This window comes from Adiantum capillus-veneris, chromosome 15 (assembly GCF_014529385.1).
Source record: "Adiantum capillus-veneris isolate H3 chromosome 15, ASM1452938v2, whole genome shotgun sequence".
Taxonomy (NCBI): Eukaryota; Viridiplantae; Streptophyta; class Polypodiopsida; order Polypodiales; family Pteridaceae; genus Adiantum; species Adiantum capillus-veneris.
In genome coordinates, this window is record NC_140945.1 from 53,753,596 (window position 1) to 53,777,911 (window position 24,316).

Sequence of the window (24,316 nt, forward strand, 5' to 3'; positions counted from 1 at the left end):
ACGTGCTGCAGCGGGGCGGGCCTCACTCTGTGCTGCAAGTATATGACGTCCAAGCCGAACAGTGTACTGAAAGAAAGGGACTCCTGGGCGGTCTGCAAAAGAGAATGGGTCCCTCCAAAGCCACTCACCAGGATCCCACTGTACTCGTGCCAGTGGACAGCACTCCCAAGCCCATAGCCTCCAGTGTCCTGTCTCAAGAGCTGCTGGGTCAGGGTCTATGACGCAAGTCCTCCCACAGATGCCCACAACTCGGATCCTCTGGAAACAACACTCTGCTACCTGCGGGGCCTCTACTGCAACTCTCTGTAGTCGTCCCCCACCCTGAAGCTCGAAGAACAGGGCTGGGACAGTCTCTGAGCAAGCCCTGACTGAAATGAGAACCTCCAGTTGTGTGAAGGCTCCCATCCACCGGGGTGCCACTGGCTCGAGAGGCGTGAGCCAGTCAGCTGGAACTGACTCTGAGATGTCCTGACACATGCTCTGAACCCCTCTCATGCCCTGTAGCTGGACAACCTGCACCTCCTCTGACAAACCTGTGAACTCTAGCCAGTCACCTAGAGAGCGCGCTGGACCTGCTGCCATGGGACCCCAAGAAACATGAGACCTACTCCCAACCAAGTGGCCTCGCTGAGTGCTAACCATGGGGTTCCAGACGAGGGGCTGCCGTAGGCGCTCCTCCGTGCACGTCGGCTGTCTCTGCTCTAGGCCACGCCGTAATAGCTCCCAAGAACGAAGCAGACTCACAGCGAATCGGTCCTCCAGTCTCCTGCTCAAACCAACTCGACGCAACTCTGTAAAGATCCATCTGGTCGAAGGTTGCCAAGGGCCTCCTGACTGAGGCACCCTGGCACGAAGCCTCTGCAACAAGAACTCCTTCCAGGGCTCCTCGCCTGGAAGAAGTCCTCTGACGACGAACTTCCCAAGAAGGGCTCTGCTCTGTTGTGCTGGATCAATGATCCCAAGCCCTCCCTGAGAACAAGGAAGTGTGATGACCGACCAAGCCACCTTGGCTCGGGCAATCTGAGTGTCGTGACATGACCAAAGGAAGTTCCTAATCAGCCTCTGTACCTGGCTGATGCAAGAACTCGAGAAGATCCAGCAAGAAGTGATGTACCACATAGTCGCCAACAACACCTGGTTGGCAACTACTACTCTACCAGCCAGCGAAAGTCGGGCTGAGCTCCAATGTAACAGCTTTCTCCTGATGGACAGGAGAAGAGGAGCAATCTGCTGCTCGGGGGACAAATCCAAACCAACCTGACAACCCAAGTACCGAACTGCAGTCCCTGGAGGAATCCACTTGAAACCCTCTCCTGGCATCCAATCTGGCACAGGAGCACTACCAACCGAGAAAGCCATTGTCTTTCTCCAGTTGATCAGTGCGCCCGATGCACAGTAGAAGGTCTCCAAAGCCTGCCCACATCTGTGTAAATTGGCCTCCTGGCCCTCTAAGTACAAGGCTGAGTCGTCGGCAAACTCAGCGTCCAGAAGCTCATCTCCCCGTAGAGGGAGTGCTAAGCCCCTCAAACCAACCTGCTCTGACACCAAAAATCTGCTCATCGCCTCCGCATAGAACAGAAAGAGAAAGGGGGCAAGAGGACAACCCTGTCTGACCGATCGTGTGAGCATGAAGCGCTCACCTCTACCTCCTGCCAAAAGCACCCGACTGTGAGCCTGTCTGTACAAAGCTGACACCCCTCTGATCCAAGCCTCTGAGAAGCCCATCCTGCGTAGCGTGCCCTCTAGAAAGTCCCAGTCGACTCTGTCGTATGCCTTCTCAAAATCGAGAAGAAGAATCACAAGGTCCTCCCCACGGAGCCGTGCAAGGGCAGAAGCCTCCCAAAAAGTGAAGATGTTGTCAAGGATACTGCGTTCCTTGACAAAACCTGTCTGAGTCCCATGTATAAGGCTCTCCAAAAGTGGTTGAATCCTCAAACTCAGAGCCTTGGCAAGAATTTTGTAGGCTGAGTTGAGAATGGTGATGGGGCGCCACTGTCGAATCTCATCCAAGGAGCCACCCTCCTTAGGAATGAGGTAAATCAGGCCCTCACTCATGCTATCCGGCATCACTCCTGTGTGCAGAATGTACTGAAAGGCACTACAAAGATCTGGGCCAAGCAGGTCCCAGTACTCCAAGAAGAAGCTGGGAGTCAGCCCATCCTCACCTGGACAGCTACCACGAGGGAGGGCCCTAAGGGCCGTGTGCAGCTCCTCAAGCTGAAGAGGTAACTCAAGCCTCTGCCGCATCTCCTGAGTCACAAGACAGGGCATCTGTGCCCAAACCTGCTCCCTGCATACATCCTGTCTCTCTGACTCGGGCTCAGCCGACAGTAGCTCACGGTAAAAGTCAGTAGCGACTGCACGCATATCCTCAAGCTCACAAACAACTGACCCATCGGGTCTCCTCAACTGATTGACCTTGGCATGCGAGTGCCGAGGTCCCACTGTCTCAAAAAAACCACCTGCCACCCTGTCACCCACCTGAGTCCACTGAGATGCCTGTCGATGAAAGGCAAACTCATGGCGCCTCTCCTCTGTGCAAGCAAGCTCCTGTCGAGCCTGCTGTAACTGCTCCTCCAACCATGGACTGTCTGGATGCTGCTCCTGCATCCTCTGTAGTGAAGCAATGCCTCGTCTGAGACGCTGCACCTCCTCTCTCGCTGCAGCCCGTCGAGCCAGAGACTCCTGGAGAAAGAAGTGGCTAAGCTGAGCTAGGCCTGAGGCCACTCTGTCTGCAGGTGGAGCCTGGCTGTCCATGCCCTCTGTCCATAGAGCCTCGACCCTCTCTCTGAGTGCTGAGTCCAACAAGACCCGCTCTGGGATGCGAAGCATCATGCTCCCACTCCTCTGCCTATCTGCCATTGTGAGAATCACTGGTGCATGGTCTGAGAAGGATGTCCCTGCCAGGATGCCCACTGATCCCCCCAAGTCACTGAAGTGGTCACTAGTGTAGAAGCGATCTATGCGCGATAGATTCACTCCTCCCACTCTGCGGTCCGATCTAGAGAAGGCAAGACTCTCTGGAGGCCTCACAAAGCCAGAATGCTGCCATGTATCCGAGACCCTCAGCGTCATACAAAACCTCTCCCAAGCTGCTAACTCGACTCCATGCACAGTAGCATGGCTGCCTTCGATCCTGTTAGAAGGGTCCTCCAACATGTTGAAGTCCCCTCCTACACACCACTGGTCAACCTGTGGCAAAGACTCAACAATCTGTGACCAAAACTCTGCACGAGCACTCGCCACATTGGGCGCATAGATGTTCAGGAAACCCACAAGGCTACCCCTGGTACAATATTCTGCCCACAATGGCCTGCTGAAGTGAGTCCGCAATAGTCATACATACCCCACCCTGGATGCCTCCAGGTCCAAAAGCAGCTGACCAAAAGGTATCATAGCGTCCACGCAAAATCTGACCACATCACCGAATGCGGCTCTCAGACAAATGGTGCTCCTGAAGCATAAGGAGATCAATCTCTCCTCCCACAAGGCAACGCTGAAGCTCCTGACGCAATCGGCCCCGCTGTCGTTGAAACTGGGGCCCACCTAGTCCCTGCACGTTCCACGAGACGATCCTCATGGGGAGCGAGAGAGTACAGATGCTGCCGCAGCAACAAGACGAGCTATCTTCGAAGCAGGCTTGGATGGGGAGTAATCCGCATCCGAGCGTCCTCTAGATAGGCGAGATTGCAGTGAGTGCCTGGTCCAAGCCCAAGCAGAGCGAGCCGTGCGTAAAGCAACCTCCCTTGTCCAGGAGTCCTCATGAATGAATACATAGCAAGGCAAACACTGCGTATCAGCAAAAAAGTACACCACAATGTGTCTACATCCTGCTGAGTCTGGGGGTGTCACCGCAAACTTGGCCAGTGGCCACAACGTCTGCAACAAATCTGTAACGCCAAGTTCTCCCATGTGGTGAGAGAACTCGAGAACCTGTGTATGCAACCATCCCACCACTGAGTCGAGGGACCACTCTGTCTCAGTCCTGCCACAGAGGGGGAAGGAGAAACCAACTGCTGAGTCCAAGGCCTCTGTCCCCCTAGCGGCGAGGAACAAAGCGTGAACTCTGAAGCAGGCTGCCTCGTGGTCTACTGCGGAGTCGCCAAGAAAACGAGTAAACCCGTAATCGAAGAAATCCCAGCGGCGTCGGAGGTCAATGCTCGTCAAACCACGCGGGATAGCTGCAAGAGAAGATGTCTGAATCTGCAGAGGGGGCCGCATGAAGGGCTGACCCTCTCTCGCTAGGCGACTCGTGGCAAAGGCGCTGCCAAGAGATCTCCTAGCCGCCGACGAGGGTCCAGTCTCCTGAGCCGACTGAGGTACTGAAGCAGGAGGAGGGGGAGAAGGGGCTGGGGGGGGGCGGGGGAGAGGAGAAGCGGGGTGGGGCGGCAGAGACATGGGGGGGGCGAGGTGGGGGGTGAGCGGTAGCAGAGGGCGGGGGAGGGCATGAGGAGGAGGAGGGGAGATCGGAAGGCGGAGCGGCTGGCGAGGGTGAAGCGGAGGAGGAGGCTGGCGAAGGAGGCTCCTCCTGCTCAAGAGGCCCAAAGCGGTTCCCCGTGGGAACCCATTGCTGCTGAGTAGGCACCTGGGGGCCAGGCTGAGTGCCAGGCTGACGCTGTGGCCCCTGGCGTCGACGGCCACGGGCCTGCTGCCACCCCTCCTCCAGGTTGGGGCTGAGGCTGGGGTGCGGGTCGTGGTCTCCTCTGTGGACAGGCCTTCGCTAGGTGGCCCATGTGTCTGCAAATGAAGCACTTGTTCGGGAGACCCGAGTACTCCACACTCTGTCGAAACCAACCCCCACTCACCCGAGGCAAAAGGATGACCTTCGGGAGCGTGTGGGTATCTTTGACCAAAACTCGAACTGAAGGGATGCCAGCCGCCTTGGCAGCTACTGATGCTGCCGTACGAGGTGTCTCCAGGACTGTCCGATGGCAGAGCCAATCCTGGAGAGAAGTGGAAGGTACTCCCTCCGTAAACCCGGAAAGCAGACTGAGATGGGGATGTCTGCCTCCTCTACTAGCACATCCGAAGTCGGGTCAAAACCATGTCGCCACTGTCGAAAGTGGGCGCGTGATGCTCGGATGGCCAGTGGACTCATAGCAATGACCTTGGAAGCCATCTTGGAAGTCTCGAACTCAATCTGGTAGTACCCCCATCCGAGAATCTGGACATCCAAGATCTTGCCCACCTCTGAGAGAAGGCGGGCCTGGAGAAGGTCTCGCAGCCCTCCTCTGCTAGGTCGAGTGCCGAGAACCTTGCAGATGACCGAAGTCGCCTGCAATCTCTCCACCTCTGCGGCAAGGCTCGCTTGCTCTGTAGGCGAGAGAGCAAGTCGAATGGTGGGCTCAGCGGGGTCGGGCGAGGGGGCTTCATCAGAGTCCCTCTGTGGCGAAGCTGGAGCCTCCATTTGTGTCTGCTGCTGTAGGGGAGGGGCGGAGAAACGTAGTCGAAAAACGAAGCTTTTGCAGGACCGAACCCGTCACTGGTACTGGCGAGGCCCGACGAGCAGGATGGCCGTCGTGAGGAAGGATTGGGAGGCGGGGCTGGGGGGCTGAGGCAGAAAACGGGGCGGCAGGCGGGAGTGGGGGAATGCTGGCGAGCAGGTGGGCAGGGCGGGCATAGGGCTGCGGGCAGGCTGGGCAGCGCGTTGGCATACGCGCAGCAGGTGTGGGCGGCGAGGGCAGGGGGGAGTGGCCAGCGGTGGCGCGCGAGGGCAGGGGGGGGAGGGGCAGGGGGAGGTTGCGATGGCGAGAGGGTAGCGCAACAGCAGCAGCGAGCTCCTGAGGAATATCCTTCACGAGGGAAATGCTCGCATCAATGTTAGGAAATAAGACGTAGCTAAATAGATAATTGAGTAGATTACTTAATGGAGAGAGACAGATTTATATACACGAGATTATAGAGTAGAGAGAGAGAGAGAGAGAGAGTACACACGATATACGTGGTTCACCCAATGTGGGCTACGTCCACGGGAAAGCAGCCACTTGGCTTTAGTACTTCAAAACAAGAAGTAGTTTACAAAGGGATTATACCCTTAATGGAGCTCCCGCCTTGCTTCACTCTCACCACCTCACACTCACCTTGTTGCATCAACTTCACACTATGAAATGTGTGTAGAAATGGCCTCCTTTTATAGGCCAAAAGGGCTGCCCTCTCTTATGAGAGACAGCCATGTATAGCCGCCCTTGTGCGAATAAGTCCAAATCGGACCCTCCAATCCACCCATGTGTGGCCGCCCTTGAGAAGACAAGTCCGCTTTTGAATTCGGCCATCGGCCACCGGCCATTGACTTCCGACCACCTGCCACCGGCCATTGACTTCCGACCACCGGCCATCGGCCCTTGACTACCGGCCACCGGTCAACCGATCGGTTGTTTTCCGACCACTTTCCGGCCGCCGTCCGGCCATAATATTCCGGCGAAAAAGAATATTCCGGCGAAAAAAAGGTCTTGGGGGCCTCCGCCCCCGAGGCCTTTAAAGTTGCCCCTGATTCTTGTCCGTGAAAATTTTGGTTTCCGGTGAGTGATTTTCCTTCACGCACGATGGCTTCTCCTCATAATGAGAGCCTTACAAATGTGCACTTTTACCACTGAAAATTACAAGGGTAAATCAGGCTCCATACTTAACAATCAACAGTTTGTTGAAATGTTCTTCGATGACATGATAGTCTAATCGAAGAATGAAGAGGAGCATAGGCGTCATTTGACCATTGTGTTCGAAGAGCTGCGCAGTCACAGGTTACTTGTCAATCCTAAGAAAAGTGAATTCTTCCTCGAAGAGATCCACTTTCTTGACCACATAGTCTCAAAGGATGGTGTTAGAATGGATCCCGCATAGGTGGAAGCTATTAAGACATGGCCAGACTTGAAGACTGTGCACGATGTCAAAAGCTTCTTGGGATTATGTTCCTACTATAGAAGGTTTATCAGAAATTTTGCAGAGATAGCATCGCCTCTTCACGCTTTGCAAAAGAAAGAGGTCACTTTCAGATGGACCCAAAAAGAGATTTCAGCTTTTAGTCTCTTAAAGGAAAAGTTGACTTCAGATCCAGTAATAGTGACGCGTGTGGCAGTAGCATCGGAGCAGTGCTAATGCAAGATGGACGGGTAGTAGCTTATGAAAGCCGAATTTTGCAAGGGCCAGAGAGGACTATGAAAGTCTATGAGAAAGAGCTGTTGGCCGTGATTCATGCGCTTTCTAGCTGGAAGCACTACCTCTTAGGTGCTGATTTTGTTGTCCAAACAGATCATCAGACCTTGCGATACTTCTTGACACAGTCAAAGTTATTCGAAAAGCATATGCGATGGGCAAACATTCTTTCCATGTTCCACTTGCAGATTATGCATGTGGAAGGCAAGAAGAATGTTGTGGCTGATGCGTTATCAAGAAGAATGTTGTGGCTGATGCGTTATCAAGAAAGCCACAAATTTCAGCTGTGTCAATTCCTTATCATCATGAGCTAAATGACATGAAGGAACAGTATACTGCTGATGAAGATTTTGCAAGGATCTTTGAACAGTTACAAGAGGGGCAACATCACGAGCACTACCTCCTCAGAGATGGTTTTATGATGATGCATGGCAGACTTTGTGTCACTAGGCCACTGCGACATAAGGTCATGGAAGAGAGTCATGTCCCACCGTATGCAGGGCATCGTGGCATTGATGCGACAGTTAAAGCGGTAGATGGCATTCTTCTATTGGCCTACCTTGAGGAGAGATGTAGATGCCTTTGTGCGAACATGCATAGTTTGCCAAAAGGTCAAGTTTGACAAGCAAAAAGGCACCAGGGTTGTAACAACCACTGCTGATTCCGGATAAGCCATGGGAAAGCGTTGCTATGGACTTTATCTTTGATCTTCCAAGAACGCCAACAGGGAATGATGGTATATGGACCATTATCTGCAGGTTCAACAAGCAGGCCCATTTTATCCCTGTCAGGAAGAAGATAAAATCTGATCAGATGGCACGCTTGTTCATGTACAATGTATTTAAGTACCATGGTATGCCACAATCGATTATCAGTGATCGTGATCCTCGCATGACCAGTTTGTTCTGGAGAGGATTGTATGAGAACATGGGCACTACGCTCAAGTTCTCGTTTTTGTTTCATCCACAAACTGATGGACAGTCAGAAGAGGCTAATTCTATTGTCTTAGATCTGCTGAAATGCTATGTGTCAGATAATAAGGGCAAGTGGGAACAATATTTGCCTATGCTTGAATATGCATACAATAATACAGTGCATTCCTCTACTGGCAAAGCACCTTTTGAGATTGTTGAAGGCGGAAAAAAAGTTCCTCCCATTTTGCATACAAAGGACAAGATCTTTGAGGCAGATCGATATGTTGAGAACATGGATGAAATGTACAAGAAAATTAAAGTTGCCTTGGAGAAGACTCAATCAAAACAGAAAAAGGCTGCTGATCGTCACCGTTGTGAATTGCTGTTATCACCTGGTGATTGGGTTCTATTAAGGTTCGAAAAGGCAAGGCGAAAGAAAATGAAGGGCAAGGAACGGTTGTTTCCTAAGCTCAGTATGCGTTACTATGGGCCTTTTCAAGTGCTTGACAAGATCAGCGATGTGGCTTACAGGCTGAAATTGCCTGATGCGTGGAAAATTCATAATGCGTTTCACGTGAGTCTTTTAAGACCCTTCGTGGGTAATGTGCCAGAAGATATGCCAGATGAGGATCAGCCAAAAGTTGAGGAACTTGATGAGATCCCAGTGCCTGAGCAAGTTTTGGCACATAAGGACATAAAAGTTAAAGGACAGGTTGCAAGACGCTATTTGGTGAAGTTCAAGAACTATCTGCCTATGGATGCCAAGTGGATGGAAGAGCATGAACTATCAGAGTCACCAAATGTATTGCAGCTTTACCTTGAAGCCTTTGGGTTACAACCTACATATGCCCCAACCCAACATGTGCAAAGGAGGGGTAATGATAGAGCTAGTACATCAACTGTACATATGAATTCAGTGTAATAGATGGAAATTACAAAAGTATGAAGGTCTCATTAAGTCATTTGTATCTATGTGTTACGACCTTTCTTGCGGATACATGCGATGATAAAAGAGTGTTAGTAGCACAAGATAATCAGTGGCGTGTATTTATGGTATGCAATCGAGGACGTTTCTGATTTCAAGAGGGGGGTATGTCACGGGGACGTGGCAGCTGTTAACTATGTCACGAGGACGTGGCAACTGCTAACTTTAGTTGTTGGTTTCTTTCCAATGGGTTTTGTTTTATTTTTGAGACCCTCTTTTTGAAGTAGCAAATGGTCAAACATTGTATGGCCGATGTGAACGGTAGTTTCACACCCACAGACGGGAAGTGGTCGGCACTGGATTTCGTATAGTAAGAGGATGTCTAGGCTCAGAGCAAGATCATATAGGTCCCCCCGTCGCACTTAGCAAGTTGGTGGATACTAGGAAGTGAACTCAATAAAGTCATAAAGTTAAGGTGGGACTACCAACAGAAAACATCCGATAGTTGGGCCACATTGCATTTTTGCATGCGGTCCCAATGAGGATAGATGGTCAGATGACCACAGGGAGCCCAACGAAATCATTTCCTAAAATTTAGGGAACTGCTATTTTGGGCCACGAAATGTGTTCGCATCATTACCTCCGGTATGACTAGGGGAACAATTTACAACTCTGCCGCGAAGTCAACTGGGCGACCAGTCGGGAGATTTTTAGGCGGCAACCCCGAAACGGGCAAAAGCTTGTAAATGCGCCAAGTGGAAATTTTTCAGGAACTTGCCTCATGCAGAAAAAAGGGTGCTGATTTTTAAGCTGGGAGAGGCTTCATTTGGATTTTTGTCACAGGTTAAGAGCTATGGAGTGCTTTCTTTCCCTCCCATGTACAATGTGGTGCTAGGAGTGATGCCCTACACACTACACACTGCTCTCTCTCCCCCCTACGTGCAGTTATGTGATGCCCCCCAAGAGGGCTCTTCATTTGACTCATGTACAGTTGTGTGTGTTCATGCGCGTGGGGATATTGACTGTGAAGCGTCCTAGTACAGTTATGCTACCGAAATCGGGCCAGAACAGGTTTTTCTCAGCTTGGATTGTGCGGGGCAGCTCGTAGGAGATCACAGGTATATTGCCTCTGTTAAAGAATAAAGAAATACCGAAAGGGGCCGTGTGTGTATTCAAGTGTTAATTCCCGTCGTAGGTTCTCTTTGCAAAGTGCTCTGTGTGTGTGTGTCTAAAGTAAAGAATTTCGGGTGAAAGCCAATGCCTACCGCCCCACGGGCCGGTTTCAGCCACTCCTCCTGAGCCCCGCCCTCTGTGCTCTGAAAGTGTCTCCTTTCCACAAGCTGTCTCCCATCTATATCCACTATTGTGAGGCATAGACTGCCTAGGGGCCTGATGTGTCTCAGAGTAGAAGAGGATGTCTCTTCCTGTAAAATTATCCTCAAAGTACACACATCAAGGTGCATAGATCCATTACAATTCCAGGTGGCAACTTTGAGTGTGGTCCCATAGGTCTCACACCGTCATGTGGAGCGCCGCTCGACGATCACCACCTGACCATCTCTGTAGAAGGCCGTCTTTCCCTTCTCCCTTGCTATGTGAGAGTGAGGTCATCTCCAAGGAATATGCTTGTTTTCTGCCTCTTCAAGAAGTTCTTTGTAATAGACTTGGACACTCCAAGTCAAGACTCTACCATGACAGCACCAAATAACCACTTCAAAACATTTCACAGTTCACAATTTATTCGACATTGGCCCTACGGAGTTCCGTGCTTACAGATATTGGCCCCAAAGACTGGCGCCCCTTTCGGTATTTCTTTTTATATTAATCTGTGTTCAAAGTACAAGAGTGTGGGTAGGCGCTCACACTTAGACTCTGCGTCCAGATGCTGTGAGTTGTGAGAGGCCTGCTCACTTATTTAAAGCTACAAGGGTTGCTAAAAGCAGAGCCCAAAAGCTTCAAGTAAAAGCTTTAATAAATAAAGCAGAGAGGCTTTCTCTTTCTCTCTCTCTTGCTAAAACAAAGCAAAGAGGGTTCTCTCTCTCTCTCTCTCTCTCTCTTTCTCAACAATTTGCGTAGAAAAAGCAATGCCAAAAAGCTGTCCAGCTTTCCGTAAATCACACTGATGTCCATACAACAAGCCACGTGTCAACCTGCCACGTCAGCAAATCAGGGTTAGGGCAAAATTAGGGTTTTTGATTTTAGGGTTAGGGTTTCAACAAAATTAGCGTTTTTGATTTTAGGGTTAGGGTTTCAATAGAATTAGGGTTTCGGGCAGTCGCGTCATCACTTTGTGACATACAACCCTCTTGAAAGCATTGTAATCGCCCTCGATTACGCCTGATAATAGACAGAGGCCATAAACTGTCTTAGCAGATACTTACTGTTAGTACCTATGTACGAGGAACACACATCTAGCACATGTACCAATCGACAGTCACATCACACGACATCACAGGACATCACTAGACATCAGAGGACATCACATGACATTCAACATTCATTCGGATCTTAGACCATGATTTATCGGCAATGTAGCTAGCAATCGCATCTAGATCTAATCGGGACCTCATCGATGTCGGATTGACTAACCAACTCTCAGTATCCCTGAAGCTCAAAGAGACATCTAGCAGAATACTGTCAGCTCTCAATATCAATGAAGCTCAAAGAGACATCAGTGACTCTAGTCTTCAAAAATCGAGGCATCTGTTGACAAAGGAGCGGAATAACTCCCCTCTTGTGCATCCCACTGCACCAGATCTCAGGCCAAGCTGAATTCTGGGTTCCATTTGGAATAGACTATGCTAAACCAAAAGCTTCAAGGTAAAGTTTCGAGGAATATTTGCTAGGTCTTCCTCCTCCATTCGCTTCGCATCCATTGCGAAGTAGGTCTTGAATTTAACCAAGAACCGTGAGTTCGCTTTACCTTCTTTCTTTCTTTCTGTGCCAATTTCTGTTCTGGAACGAGTATCTGCTCGTTTTCGTCCTATTCGGGTTGCACATATGGCTTCCCAATGATTACCCCTTGTAATTTCCTGTATTGAAAACGCACATTTGTAAGGCCCCCATTATGAGGAGAAGCCATTGTGCGAGAAGAAAAATCATTCGTTGGGAAACAAAATCACTCGTCGGAAACCAAAATTTTCACGGCTAGTCTCGAGCATATTCCTTTTCACCGGAATATTATGGCTGGACGGCGGCGGAAAGTGGTTGGAAAACGGCCGGTCGTTTGGCCGGTTGCCCGATGGCCGGTGTGCCGATTTCAAAGGAGAACTTGTTTTCTCAAGGAAGGCCACACATGGGCGGATTGGAGGGTCCGATTTGGACTTATCTACACAAGGACGGCCACACATGGTTGGCTCTCATGAGAGAGGGCAGCTCTTTTGGCCGATAAAAGGAGGCCATTTCTGCACACATTTCATAGTGTGAAGTTGATGCAACAAAGTGGGTGTGAGGTGGTGAGAGTGAAGCAAGGCAGGAGCTCCAAAAGGGTCTAATCCCTATGTAACCTACTTCTTGTTTTGAAGTACTAGAGCCATTGAGTGGCTGCTTTCCCGTGGACGTAGCCCACATTGGGTGAACCACGTATATCATTTGTAACCACCAGCACAGGGTTGTACCCGCATTCATACGAGAGGCACCCTCTTTGACATGGAGACTGATCTCGGGAGATCGAGACGACCACGACCGAGACACAGGAGCACACTACATTGACGGAAACTCCAGCAGAGGATCAGAGGCATTCTAGCACGACACCCAGATTGTCATTGAGGGCCTATTCTACATTTTCAGATTTCACATTTCACACTTCATTTTCAGTTTTCATTTTTACTTTCAGTACTTTTTGTACTTGTACTTCGGACATTGTATTAGATTCACCACTTTGTATTTGATAGTCTCATAGGTCATTTTGGCCTTTTGAAGACGTTAATATATCATTTCATTTCATTTCATTTCTCTCTCTCTCTACTCTATAATCTCGTGTGTAAAAATTATCTCTCTCCATTAAGTAATCTACTCAATTATCTACTAAGCTACGCCCTATTTACTAACGTATACCCTCCAAGCACACCCTCAGCTTGCTTTGGTCGACCCCTCATTGTAGCTAAAGCGTGCATTTGATTGACCCTTGCAATCCTAGCCAACCACATACATAGTTCATATCAAGCAACCATGGTAGCATTTGGACAAGTGTCCCCCTTTCCCCTTTGAGAGAGAGGGCTTGGAAAATGCTTTAGACAATTAATTAAATAACTAAATGCTCATGGACCCCTCTTTAGCCTAGCCAGTAGGGTTCAAGCACCCCATGTGGCTAAGCATAGGGAGAACTTGACATGTGTCCTTGTGCCCCTTGAGGAAGGGGTGCCCTTTGAGTGAGTGAGAGGTTGGTCGAAATTTCCCCTATCTTTGGGACTCGCCACCTCCTTTGTAGGGCATCTCTTTGACTGAAGCTCCTCAAGCTCTTACCTTCCAAGCATGGGGAAGCTTCTCAAGCACCTTAATCAACATGTATAGGCTTAGCATGAGCATGGGTTCTCTCTCTCTCTCTCTCTCATGTCCCTAGCTTGTAGGCTCGCCCCCCTCTTTGTAGGGTTTAACTTTGACTTGGACTTGGACACCTCAAGCACAGGGCCAACCGGGCCAAGGACCTTAGCTATCAAGCATGTGAAAACACCTTAATTATTAATACTTAAAACATGAACCTAGCTTAACCTAAGGTCTAAGGACTTTCACACTAACCATTGGAGGTCTTTAATGAAGCTAACCCTAAGGTCTTTCAAGCTCCATTAGCTAGCGTTGCTCTCTGACAGACCATCTCTCATTTGGGCCCTTTAACTTTGGCCCCGTGTCGAGATAGATCCATAAGCACATGTCTATATTCTAACCCTTGGTCTCGTTTATTCTCCCACATTAAATGATCAGTTTAATATGAGAAAATCATTTGGGTTGGTTAGATATTAGCTTTTATGACACAATCACACTCACTCTCTCTCTCAATCACACTCTCACTCTCATTCACAATCACCATTACAGTCGAATAGCCTCTTTCTGATATGGGGCTGTCTTCTTCACGAAAAGTGGCTATTTTCGTCCTCTCCTCCAGTCTTTAGCAAAGCGCCCCAAAAATAGGCTCGCAAAGAGGAGTCTTGCACATGAACACATAGGAGCTGCTAAAAGACATCCCACACATGCGAGTTAGTCCTAAAATTCTTGGCCATTTTCAATGACTCGTAGCTCCCAAACGGTTCACAATTTTCCTAGGGTCGTCTCATATGAATTTGTCCGTCTTGTTGAGGTCTTTGATAGTCGTGTCAGGCAAAAAATCCATAGCCTGCTCGGTTTGGCGGAAAATTTACATGCAAGTTGCCAATTTCTACAAAAACATCGTAAAACAGAAATTTCTCATTTTTTGCTTAATCTACGGGCTGAAACGAGCACAAAATGAAGGAATCTGAAAAAATTTGAAGAAGCAATATTTTTTCTCACATTAAGGACTACATTTCCTACATACAAAACTTTTCCAAATTTTGACCTTAGCACCTTCAAAACTGGTTCCCAAGAGGTGTCCCGAGTCAAATTTTGAAACTTCACGGAAACGATAAAAATAAAACCCTTCACTGTGAAAAAACTTTAAAATGAACAAACTTTGCTCCAAACAAAATATATGTCAAAAAATTTACAAAATAAGTCCTATTATAGTATTCCAAAAGATGGCATGGAAGCTTGTCAAGCACTTTTTGTGCTATACAAAGTACACCACATTTGGCATAGATACCAAGGCATGCCAGGCATGACGATTTTTGTCAATAGCCCCTCACTAACAATATCACCGTGAACTTTTTTCTGCCCATACCAACTTGTGTAGGGGGCCACCCTCGTCGATAAAGCACACGGGGTGCACTCGAGGGATCAACGGCCCGAGTGCATCCCACCGTTGAATCTCAGCTGGCTGGAAAAAAAATGCGCGCTGCCTGTCCCACTTCCGCCTCGAGCTCACGACCCCTTTCCCATCCGCTCGCAATCCTCAACCATCCCGCCTAACGCGTCTCCGTGCAGGCATTTTGCCTTGACCTTAAGTGACACGGGGGGGGGGGGGGGGGGGGGGGGGGGGGGGGGGGGGCGGCGGCCACGGTCGGGGCACAGGAGGCAGAAGCACGAGGCGTAGTGCAAGTTCAGACTTTTCGTATTGTAGACTCAAGACGACGGTCGAAGCGTGAAAAACGAGTTGGCCTCTGACGACAGCTGATTGCATAAAGAGGGCAAAGGCAGATCCAGGCAAGTGGATCCCTCAAGCACAACAGGATTGGGACATAGAAGAGACCAGGTGCAAGTTGTTGGGACGGCACATGGACCCCAAAAGAGACAACGGTGAAGTGTCCTTCTGTAGCAGCACCAGCAATGATGCTGTGTTTTTGCCTTTCCATCTCATATTTCCCAGGCTCCCTGGACGTCAGCTTTTCCAACTCCGATGTGTATGCAAGCTTTGGAATTCGATGCTGCCAGCGCCTGACATCACCACCACGATCATGGAATGCAAGCAGCAGGAAGAGTATTGGTTTATCATGTCCCAACCGCTTCCACATGAAGGACGAAGTTGGAACTTCAAAGGCTTTAGCAGCCTAGACCAGACCATGTTCCGCTGCCCTCTGCCCAGCCATAGCCATCGTAAACTATCCACCTTGCGTGGGGGAAGGCACTGTAGCCTCATGCCCCAATTTGAGCATCGATTTTATGTGGGTGTGGCTCGGCCTCGTCTAGTCAGTGCAGGGGGCCTTATGTGTGCCTTTGTGCTTAAGTCAGATGCATTAGAGGATTACTTTGTTGCTGTCTTGCTGTCTTCAATTGTCTCACGGGCTCTGTGAGGCTGCTCCCCCCTCCCCTGAATGTGCACTACCTCTGCACTGACCCTCGCTGCTCTCATTCTGTCGGCTGCCAGATGTACATGTCAGTTGATGAGCAGGACCCAGGCCGGTATTATGTCATGCTCACACATCAGGAAGCAGTTGTGAGGGGCACTGACAGTCCATATTTTGAGATTTTTGACTCCAGGAGAGGCTCTTGGACGGTTGCGTGCGACATTGAATCGGCAGTGGCCGATTCTAAGGTGCCTCTTGGTTACTTCTTTTTTGTAGCATCTGAAGGAACTCTGCTTGTATACCATGCCGCGGATGATTTGTGGAGCAAGTGTTGGTGCCAAGAAGAGAATCTGGGGATGAGTTTGGGTATTCTCCGACCTTTTTAAAGTATAAAGCAAGAATTTTGCAAGCTCGCTCGCTGGAACCAAACGATAGTTTTCTTGGATTTGTTGTGTGGGAGCTGCAGCTTGTTTCTTCCAAACCTGGTATCTGGGTGGAAGTGGCAAGAACCCCCCAGTGTCTCTGGCAGCGGCTTACTTGCATAGATTGGGCTCCCACGATCAGGGAAGAGGGAGGCATTTTCTGCATGGCATTTGAAAATTCATTTCTGCAGGGGACATTCAGGCCGCCTCTTGTGTATGACATCACCCAAAGTTTGTGGTATTACTCCCTGGCTCGACCGATTTTGGTTGCATATCTTGGTGCACAGGCCAAGACTAAGTACGCGTCTGTCCTTTCTTGAGGGGGAGGAGGAGGAACAGGGATAAAATTATCCCCTCCTATCATATGTAGAAAGGTGTGTGTTGTGCACAGCTTGTGCAAAGCTCCGTATCATACCTCTTGCAAGTTGCTTGTATTAGTTTCTCCAAGTCTAGTCTGTTTGTTATAAGAATTTGTTCATTAACAGGCCTTGTGTTAAGGTGAGGTGCTTAGTTTGATAGTTTCTATTATATTATATGTATTTACATGCTGTCTGGAATGCAAGTGCTTTCCCTGCTCGAAATGCCTTGTACAGCATGTGGATGGTGCTCTGTGCTTGGTGTTTGGCTCTCCTTGTACTCTTTAAGGGAAGACATGTTGTTAAGCTTGTCCATCCGCATCTTCTGAATGGGCACTAGCATCTTGTTCATGTTTCAAGATAGATGATATTTTGTAAGCAACTGAGTAAATTTTTTGAGTCTCATTGCCATGGTGTGTGTGGTATAGTAGAAAGTAGTCGAATGTACTCTCATCGAATGCATTTATTGCGGAACCAGCAAGCTATGAATATATGCAATTAAACTTCTTAGATTAGATAGAGATGCAGTATTTAGCACTTCGATGGTCGTGTGAAGAGGAGCATCTTCTTTGGTGTTGAACAACTTTCGTTTAAGAAAAGCACATTTTTCTAACTAGTGCGATGTGAAGCCGGTATGTTTAGGCTTGTGGTAGCATAATTCAGCTAAAATAATGGCTAATTGAATGTAATACCTGATGGTTCTCATAAGGAATGATGAGGATAAACCTACAAGAACTAGTTGTATGGCTGATTGCATACAAAGCACCATAAATAATGCGCTTATCAAGTGTACAGGTAGTTTTTTGAGTTGAGATGATCTGAGATTACACAGAAGTTGCCCAGGGTGTTTCATTGTGGCCGGTACCTTATGTTCATACTGCATCAACCTCTCCCCCTTGCACAATAGATGAGATGCATTGTTGGCGTAGGGCCACATCGCCGATGGATGCGAGGAGTACCTCCTGAGAATTCATGGATAAGGCAGTTGCCATTGAATAACTCGCTAATGTGAAAGTTTTGGACAAAAATTGTTCATTTAGTATTATGGCCATGTATTGCAAGGAAGAGGAAAGCCTGTTAATATTATTGTGCTGTATAGGACATCCCTCCTCTTTGTTGCATATTGTTACAAGCCCAAGGACTCCCAACCTCTATATGCACGTTCACCCCTTTTGTGGAGTTATGAAGAGGACATTGCTTGACTTCAAGGCAAATGACTAGATTCATTACACGACTATCGTGCAATGTATCTCCTGTGTTGGTAGTGTGGACACACATGATAGGCATTGTATAGAGGTAGTAGAGCCCAATACACAGAGAGAAACTTGTACAAGCCTCTTGGTTGCACATGAAATGACTTATGCCAAAAATCTTTGCCCACACAAAGATTGATTATGCCATGGACTACCTCACACTAGCATGCATTAGGTGGAAGACACGACACTTGGCCAAATCCCTGTCTACTAGAAGTAGAAGGTTTGAGAACTTATGTTCTCTATAAAGTGCCTATGCCATTGTTAACCACCGACGTCCACTTCTAGTAGTCATGGGTCGGGCTTGTCAGTTGAATAAAAAAAGAGTAAAGAGTGATCGTCGATGAGAGGCGCACTCTAATTGAAACATTTAAGGGTTAGTTCGCTAAGCATGGGCGCCCAAGTGTGAATGGGTAAGCTCATATAAAAGTCACTTAAACCTAAAAATCATTCATTCTCTCATTTGTGCAATTGAAGAGTGCTCTTGCTCCATTTCTATTTTCTTCTTCATCTCTTTGTGTGTGTATGCGAGAGAGAGAGAGAGAGAGAGAGAGAGAGAGAGAGAGAGAGAGCATTGCGACGACGGCATGGCAGCGGTTGAGCACGACATGATGGTAGCTTCTCCTTTTTTGTGGCGATGAATCCTCCGCGAAGGCTAGCATAGAGCGGTGAGTGACATACCCTTGCTCTCTTGAACTTGCTACATTAGTTTGGTTGTGTGCTTGCAGCCATTTGTTGCTCGTACACAGTGTGCGGCAAGTCCGTTGCTTTGACACGTGCGACAGATATGCACATTTTTGGCGTCGCTATCGAAGAAATGCTTTGCATTAAGCTCGAATAGCACTCTATGTTGCTTCGACTTACGCGAGTTCTCAATACCCACCTACCTTAGGTTTCGGGCCCTCGACGGAAACCCAAAGTAGTACAACCCAAAACCCAAACATAGTGGTTTGTGACTCTTCCTGTGACTACGACGTTATGGAGGGTTACCCAATGCCTAATCCTGATAGCTCAAGCCAAGACATGCATGCCATGGGTCCTTGGTCCCACGGTCCCAGCTGAGCGTGCTTAGCCGCTTGAAGGAAACCTTTAGTACAATCACTCGCTCCGAACATGGAGCTAGCGATGTAAATGAGGGGGGTAAGGAGGTAAATTCGCCATTTTTGACCAATGTAAATCCCATGCTCCTAGAGAGTGTGCACGTGAATACTCCATTCACTGCATCTTCTGACTCTTCAGAGCTATTTCCCTCCGAAGTTATATTACCTGCTGGTAGAAGACTTACCGAAGTGCAAGAGGTTGAGCAATATATCATTGCGGCTAGGGAAAAGGAAATGGAGACCTTATGCAAGGCGAAACAACGATGAGAGTTAAAAGCGAAAGCCTCTATGTCAATATCCTTGCTAAGAGAGCAATCGAGTGCTCTTGAATTAGCGACCACTAAGGATCAACCCATAGAGAGCCATGTTGCATGTAGTTCAAAGGACACCCCTAGCACCTCAATCCTAGATGGAGCGTTCCTAAATGAGGATTGGGACTACGAACTACAAACGGAAACTCTAACCGACCTATATACATGTCGCACCTATCACCTGTATTCGTTAAATGTCCTACAATCCACAACGGGTGCTACGAGTGTAGAGGATCAACAACAAAGAGTTTGTGAGGTCATCCATAGGGTTATTGAGCTACATAGACAAAACAAGGGTATCCACATGCCTTCAACGGGTCTCATGAGATTCTTGGATACATGGAAGGCTAAATAACCAACCTCATCGCAAATGAACACTCCCTCGGTAAGTTTGATAGATCCTCCATATGTTGTTTCCCAAGGGGTCTTAGTGCAATTTAAGCCCACACGTGATAGCTTTATCTTTCCAAGTCTAGCTCATGTTTCTCTTGATGACACCATGGCTACCATGCCTACCCAATGAGGGGCATGCCAAGAAACACGCCATGGCTCTCATTTGTTAGTAAAGCACCGCTACATGCATTAGGAAATTTCAGAGGTCATTTGGAGGGCCATATGAAGAGAGAGAAAAATAGAGCGCGTCCAATGAGCATGAAGGCTACGTTACGTAGGAAAGTACGTGGAAAGACTCAAAAAATAGGAAAATAGCAAAGAACTTTCACGAATCTAGGATTGTAGCATAGTAATTTCCTTCCTTTTACCGAGCTTTTAGGTGCTTGCATGTGGTCCCACTTCTGATATTCTCTTATGATCATTAATGTACTGGAGAGTGACCATTAAGCCCGCACAAGATATTGGAATTCTAAAACACTTTCCCTCCATTAGAATGCTTTCAAAGTGAATCTCCCTCCACTAAAGCTTTTCTCTGAGAGCTATGGCGTCCACGTCTGCTCGCCCAAGAGGCTCCAGGTGTTTACTGTCTCTCACACCAACAACCAACAACTGCACTTTGCCTAGAAGGCCAAGTAGTAGCATATCCTCAATTACAATACCAGCTTCAATAAGTGCAGAGAACCAATGGGTTGGACAAAGGATAAACAAAGGTTCATGGGTCCTCATGCAACCAAGAAGACCCAAGAGGTCTAGTGGTATCAATGTTTACTGCTCAGCATGGAAGGCCAGAGTGTTGGATTTCAAAGTTGAAATCGGCAAAAGATCTGTAAAGGAAGTTCTTGTTCAGCATGTGTTTACCCATCCTGAGGTGATAGCAAACGGTGGAAATGTATCAGATATACATCAACCACGTTGCAATTGTAAGTACTCTTGACATGTGAACTTACTGATACTCTCATTATAACTTTTCTTATATATTTTGCAATGTTTCTCCCGCTTGTTATGAGTAATGTCTCCATTCTTCACAGCTCAATTACATTAGATTTGTCATTTGTACTTATTGATACTCTTAGTTTAACTCTTCTTATATATATTGCAGATGTTTATCCCTCTTCTTATGAGCAATGGGAGCCTGTGGAGTGCATAATAGGCCTCTTCCATGTTGTTCATGCCCACATTGGTTCTCTACAGTACTCAGAGAGGAGCAGCAAAAGACTGGCTGATGAGGGAATCTTTTTTTATGACCACTTTTACCAACTCAGCTCAGGGAATAAGAATGGCATGTTGGTGAAAGTGCCTCTACCAACCGATTGGAACACTGTGGACTGGCCAGTTCCCGAGGAAACAATGGTGGAGGCAATGCGAAGTAAGCTCTACAAGGATATACAAAGGTCTCTACGTAGCTCTATTCCTACCAAACTGGTTAGAATTGCAAACTTCTGTCCTGTTGCACTCTTCATAGAGCTGTTTCATAGCTACAACATCCGAGTTACAAAAACTATGTTTATGTGCAAGTCATTTCAGCAGTCATCCTGTGACAAACTTCTTGACAAAGGATGGTATGCAAAGGAAGAGATTGGTTTACGGTGCGAGGTCGCGCTTGATACTCTAGTTGTCAAGTACATGATTGCAAGCCAATCACTGTTACTCTCGTTTTGGTATATGCGATCACAAATGCTAAACGGTAAGTACATTCCTATGGACCAGGTTTCTGCAGGTTTGGAAGATAATCCTACTGTGGATGTGGAAGTGATTGATAAAGAGCATGGCCTACTATTGGTGGTTACAATAAGGGAGCTATGCAGTCTTCAGCATTTGCGAAATGACATCATTGAAGAGTCAATGGACAAGGATCTATCAGATTTTTTCTTTTTTCTAGCTGGCCGTAAGGTGATGCGGCGAAGGGAAAAAGATATTTTGTGCAAAGAGTTGGATGGTCGGGTTGAAGTAGTGTCAATGTAACAGATATTCTTGTGAACCCAAGTGTATACAAATGACTTTTAAGACATGAAGTTTATTGAGCTCATTTTTCAATTGTGCCCTGTGAAAAAGTGTGCTTGAAATACATTTCTTTACCACGTCAAATCTCTCTCTCTCTCTCTCTCTCTCTCTCTATATATATATATATATATATATATATATATATATATATGTTAGACAAGACAAAGACATGATAGAAGAATCATCTTAATTAATTAGAAAGTACAAACTCGTCCGTGAACAATGGACTAAGATACAATTTCTGTAAGTATGGAATCAGAATGTCTTCAAGGTAAAAATCGAAGGAATGCCCCTTGAAAGAAGGTGGTGAGACAGTTGTTCTCGGCGGATTTAGTTCTCCCTTTTCAGGAGTATCATCAATTAGTAGTGTATTAGTTGCATCAAAGGGTACACCGATTTGGCTAAACGGTTTGTACAAAAGAGGTAAGTGTGGTTTTTTAGGGTGGTAGTGGCCCTCAACGGTAACGCATTTTCTTTGATCATACAAAAAGGTAAAATCTGACGTGTGAGCGTGGCATACACTGCAAACTATTGCAACTAGTGGCGACAAGTTTTGCCTTTGCATTGAAGACCATATGGCAACTCTGAAGCGCGGAAGAAGAAATTGAATAAATTCCTTGGTTCCTGGACGAACCACGACTCGACAAGTTCCCATCCGAAACGTTTGCAAATCCTCAAAGGGTCCTCTGTCACCGAGAGGCACCCGCATCAGCAGCAATCCATTGACGTCCAAGATAATCAACCTCTGTAAAAGTTGACAAGTACATATAAGTAGTTAGAAGCTGAACATATTTTGCCATACTTGAATAGACATTACCGGAACAACCGTATCTACAGGTAGCAAGGGTCCATACTGGGTCTCTGTAGTGTTCATGTCGTTGTTGCTCTCCTCCGCTTTATCTTCATAGTCATCATTCACATCTTCATCAGGGGTCTCCCCCATGGCTCTTTCTGCCTCATTCAAGGTTTCCTCCAAGGTCTTTTCGTCTCCCTCGGTTGATCGGCTTGCCTCATACATCCTTGCCTGATCCATATCATTTTGCTCATCCCTAGGCCTGCTTTCCTCATCCATATCCTTTTGCTCATCTATATGCCTGCTTTCCTCATCTTGGGTTTCAGCCATAGGCTCTTTTGGCTCCTCCACTGGCTGACTTGGCTCTTTCATTGTCTCCTCCGGTTGTACCTTAGCACCTTCCATATGCTCATTTGACCTTTCCTCATCCTCGGCTCTTTCATCTTCTGCTGATATGACCCCCTCGGCCCGTTGTGATTCCACTGTATCGGATGTAGGGGTTTGTCGTGGTGGTACGTCATGTTTTGTAAGATCAATAGTGCGCTCATCCAAGCCGCTATCTTCAAGCTCTCTAGGGCTAGACATAGTAAGCAGGTGTTGTATTAAACTTACCCGGTATCTTTGCAAATAATCATGTGTAGTTTTTTAAAGCACTCTGCAAAATTGAAAGACCACATGGTGAGAATTCTTTTATAGACTAAACCAAAACTAACTGAATGCATTGCCAAATGGGTACCTTAGTCATGAAAGGTTTTAATGCAAAGTAGCTTTGCAGGACACATTCTGCATGGAGAAGATATCTCCAGCCGCAAGAATTTCCATCGGTTTGATTTGGGACAGGTACTTCTTTGATTGGGGCCTTGTATAGTTCATACCTTCTACATAGCTTGCCATAGGCAAGAAACAACCTCTTTATACAACTGCACAAAGCAATGTCAAGATGTTAGCATGAGGCTTCAAATTTACATGGATATCTATAAGAAACACTTTCTGATACAAAACACTTACAGCCTAATTTCAGGGTGGGTTCCTTTTATTGAATTGAACACCCACACTGCTGGTTGGTCAACATCAAGGCATATGAGACTCCAGTGATGGTTGTTCTCATATGGAAAGATGATCACAGTAACTTCCAGCATAGCACAATGGAGAAACCAACTCTCAAAGGTCCCAGATGGACTGTTCTTTTGTCTAATAATCACTGACATTTGTGGATCAAGAAGAAACACCTCTGTGTGAGTGTGCAGTGGGAGTTGACTTTTGATCAGGCTGCAGAGACTCTACCTGAGTTAGCAAACCTATTATCTAAGTTTTCAAAGCTAGCAAGATAGTAACACTTACTTAAGACAAGCATAGATAATTGTGTCTGAAATCTGAGCATCTGGATTCTGCAATAAATTAATGTCCACTTTTTCCAGAGCTAGCTTTATGGCTTCATCTACAAATGGTATCTCTGCAAGCAAACCATCCTTCATTGAAAGTAGAGTTTCTTGATTGCTTGCCTCTATGGACAGGGTCACATTGCACTCTGTTTGCCTCTGGGACTCCACTACTACTTTTGCTTTCTCCTTAAGCTCTGCTTCCCTCATGTCCTCTGTTTGGCGAGCAATAGTCTCTGCCCTTGCCCTTGTATTCACATCATGTGTGACATCTACAACTGTGAGTTGTGGCACTAGCTCCGGGGGGTATAACAAAATTTCCCTCATTTTCTTATCCTTGCAGACATTGGGGACCAGTAGTTTGTCATACCTCCACCTTATTCTTTTCAGTGTCTCACTATCTTTGTCCATTATAGTAACCCTGTGAGCATGGGTTGCAACAATGGTCATGTCACTGAAGTACTCC

The 24,316-nt window shown here is 47.3% G+C and overlaps 1 pseudogene; it reads left to right on the forward strand.

Moving 5' to 3' along the window:
• The first annotated feature begins 15,101 nt into the window (after window positions 1-15,101).
• On the forward strand, window positions 15,102-16,746 carry LOC147440675 (uncharacterized; annotated as a pseudogene).
• Window positions 16,747-24,316: the final 7,570 nt, after the last annotated feature.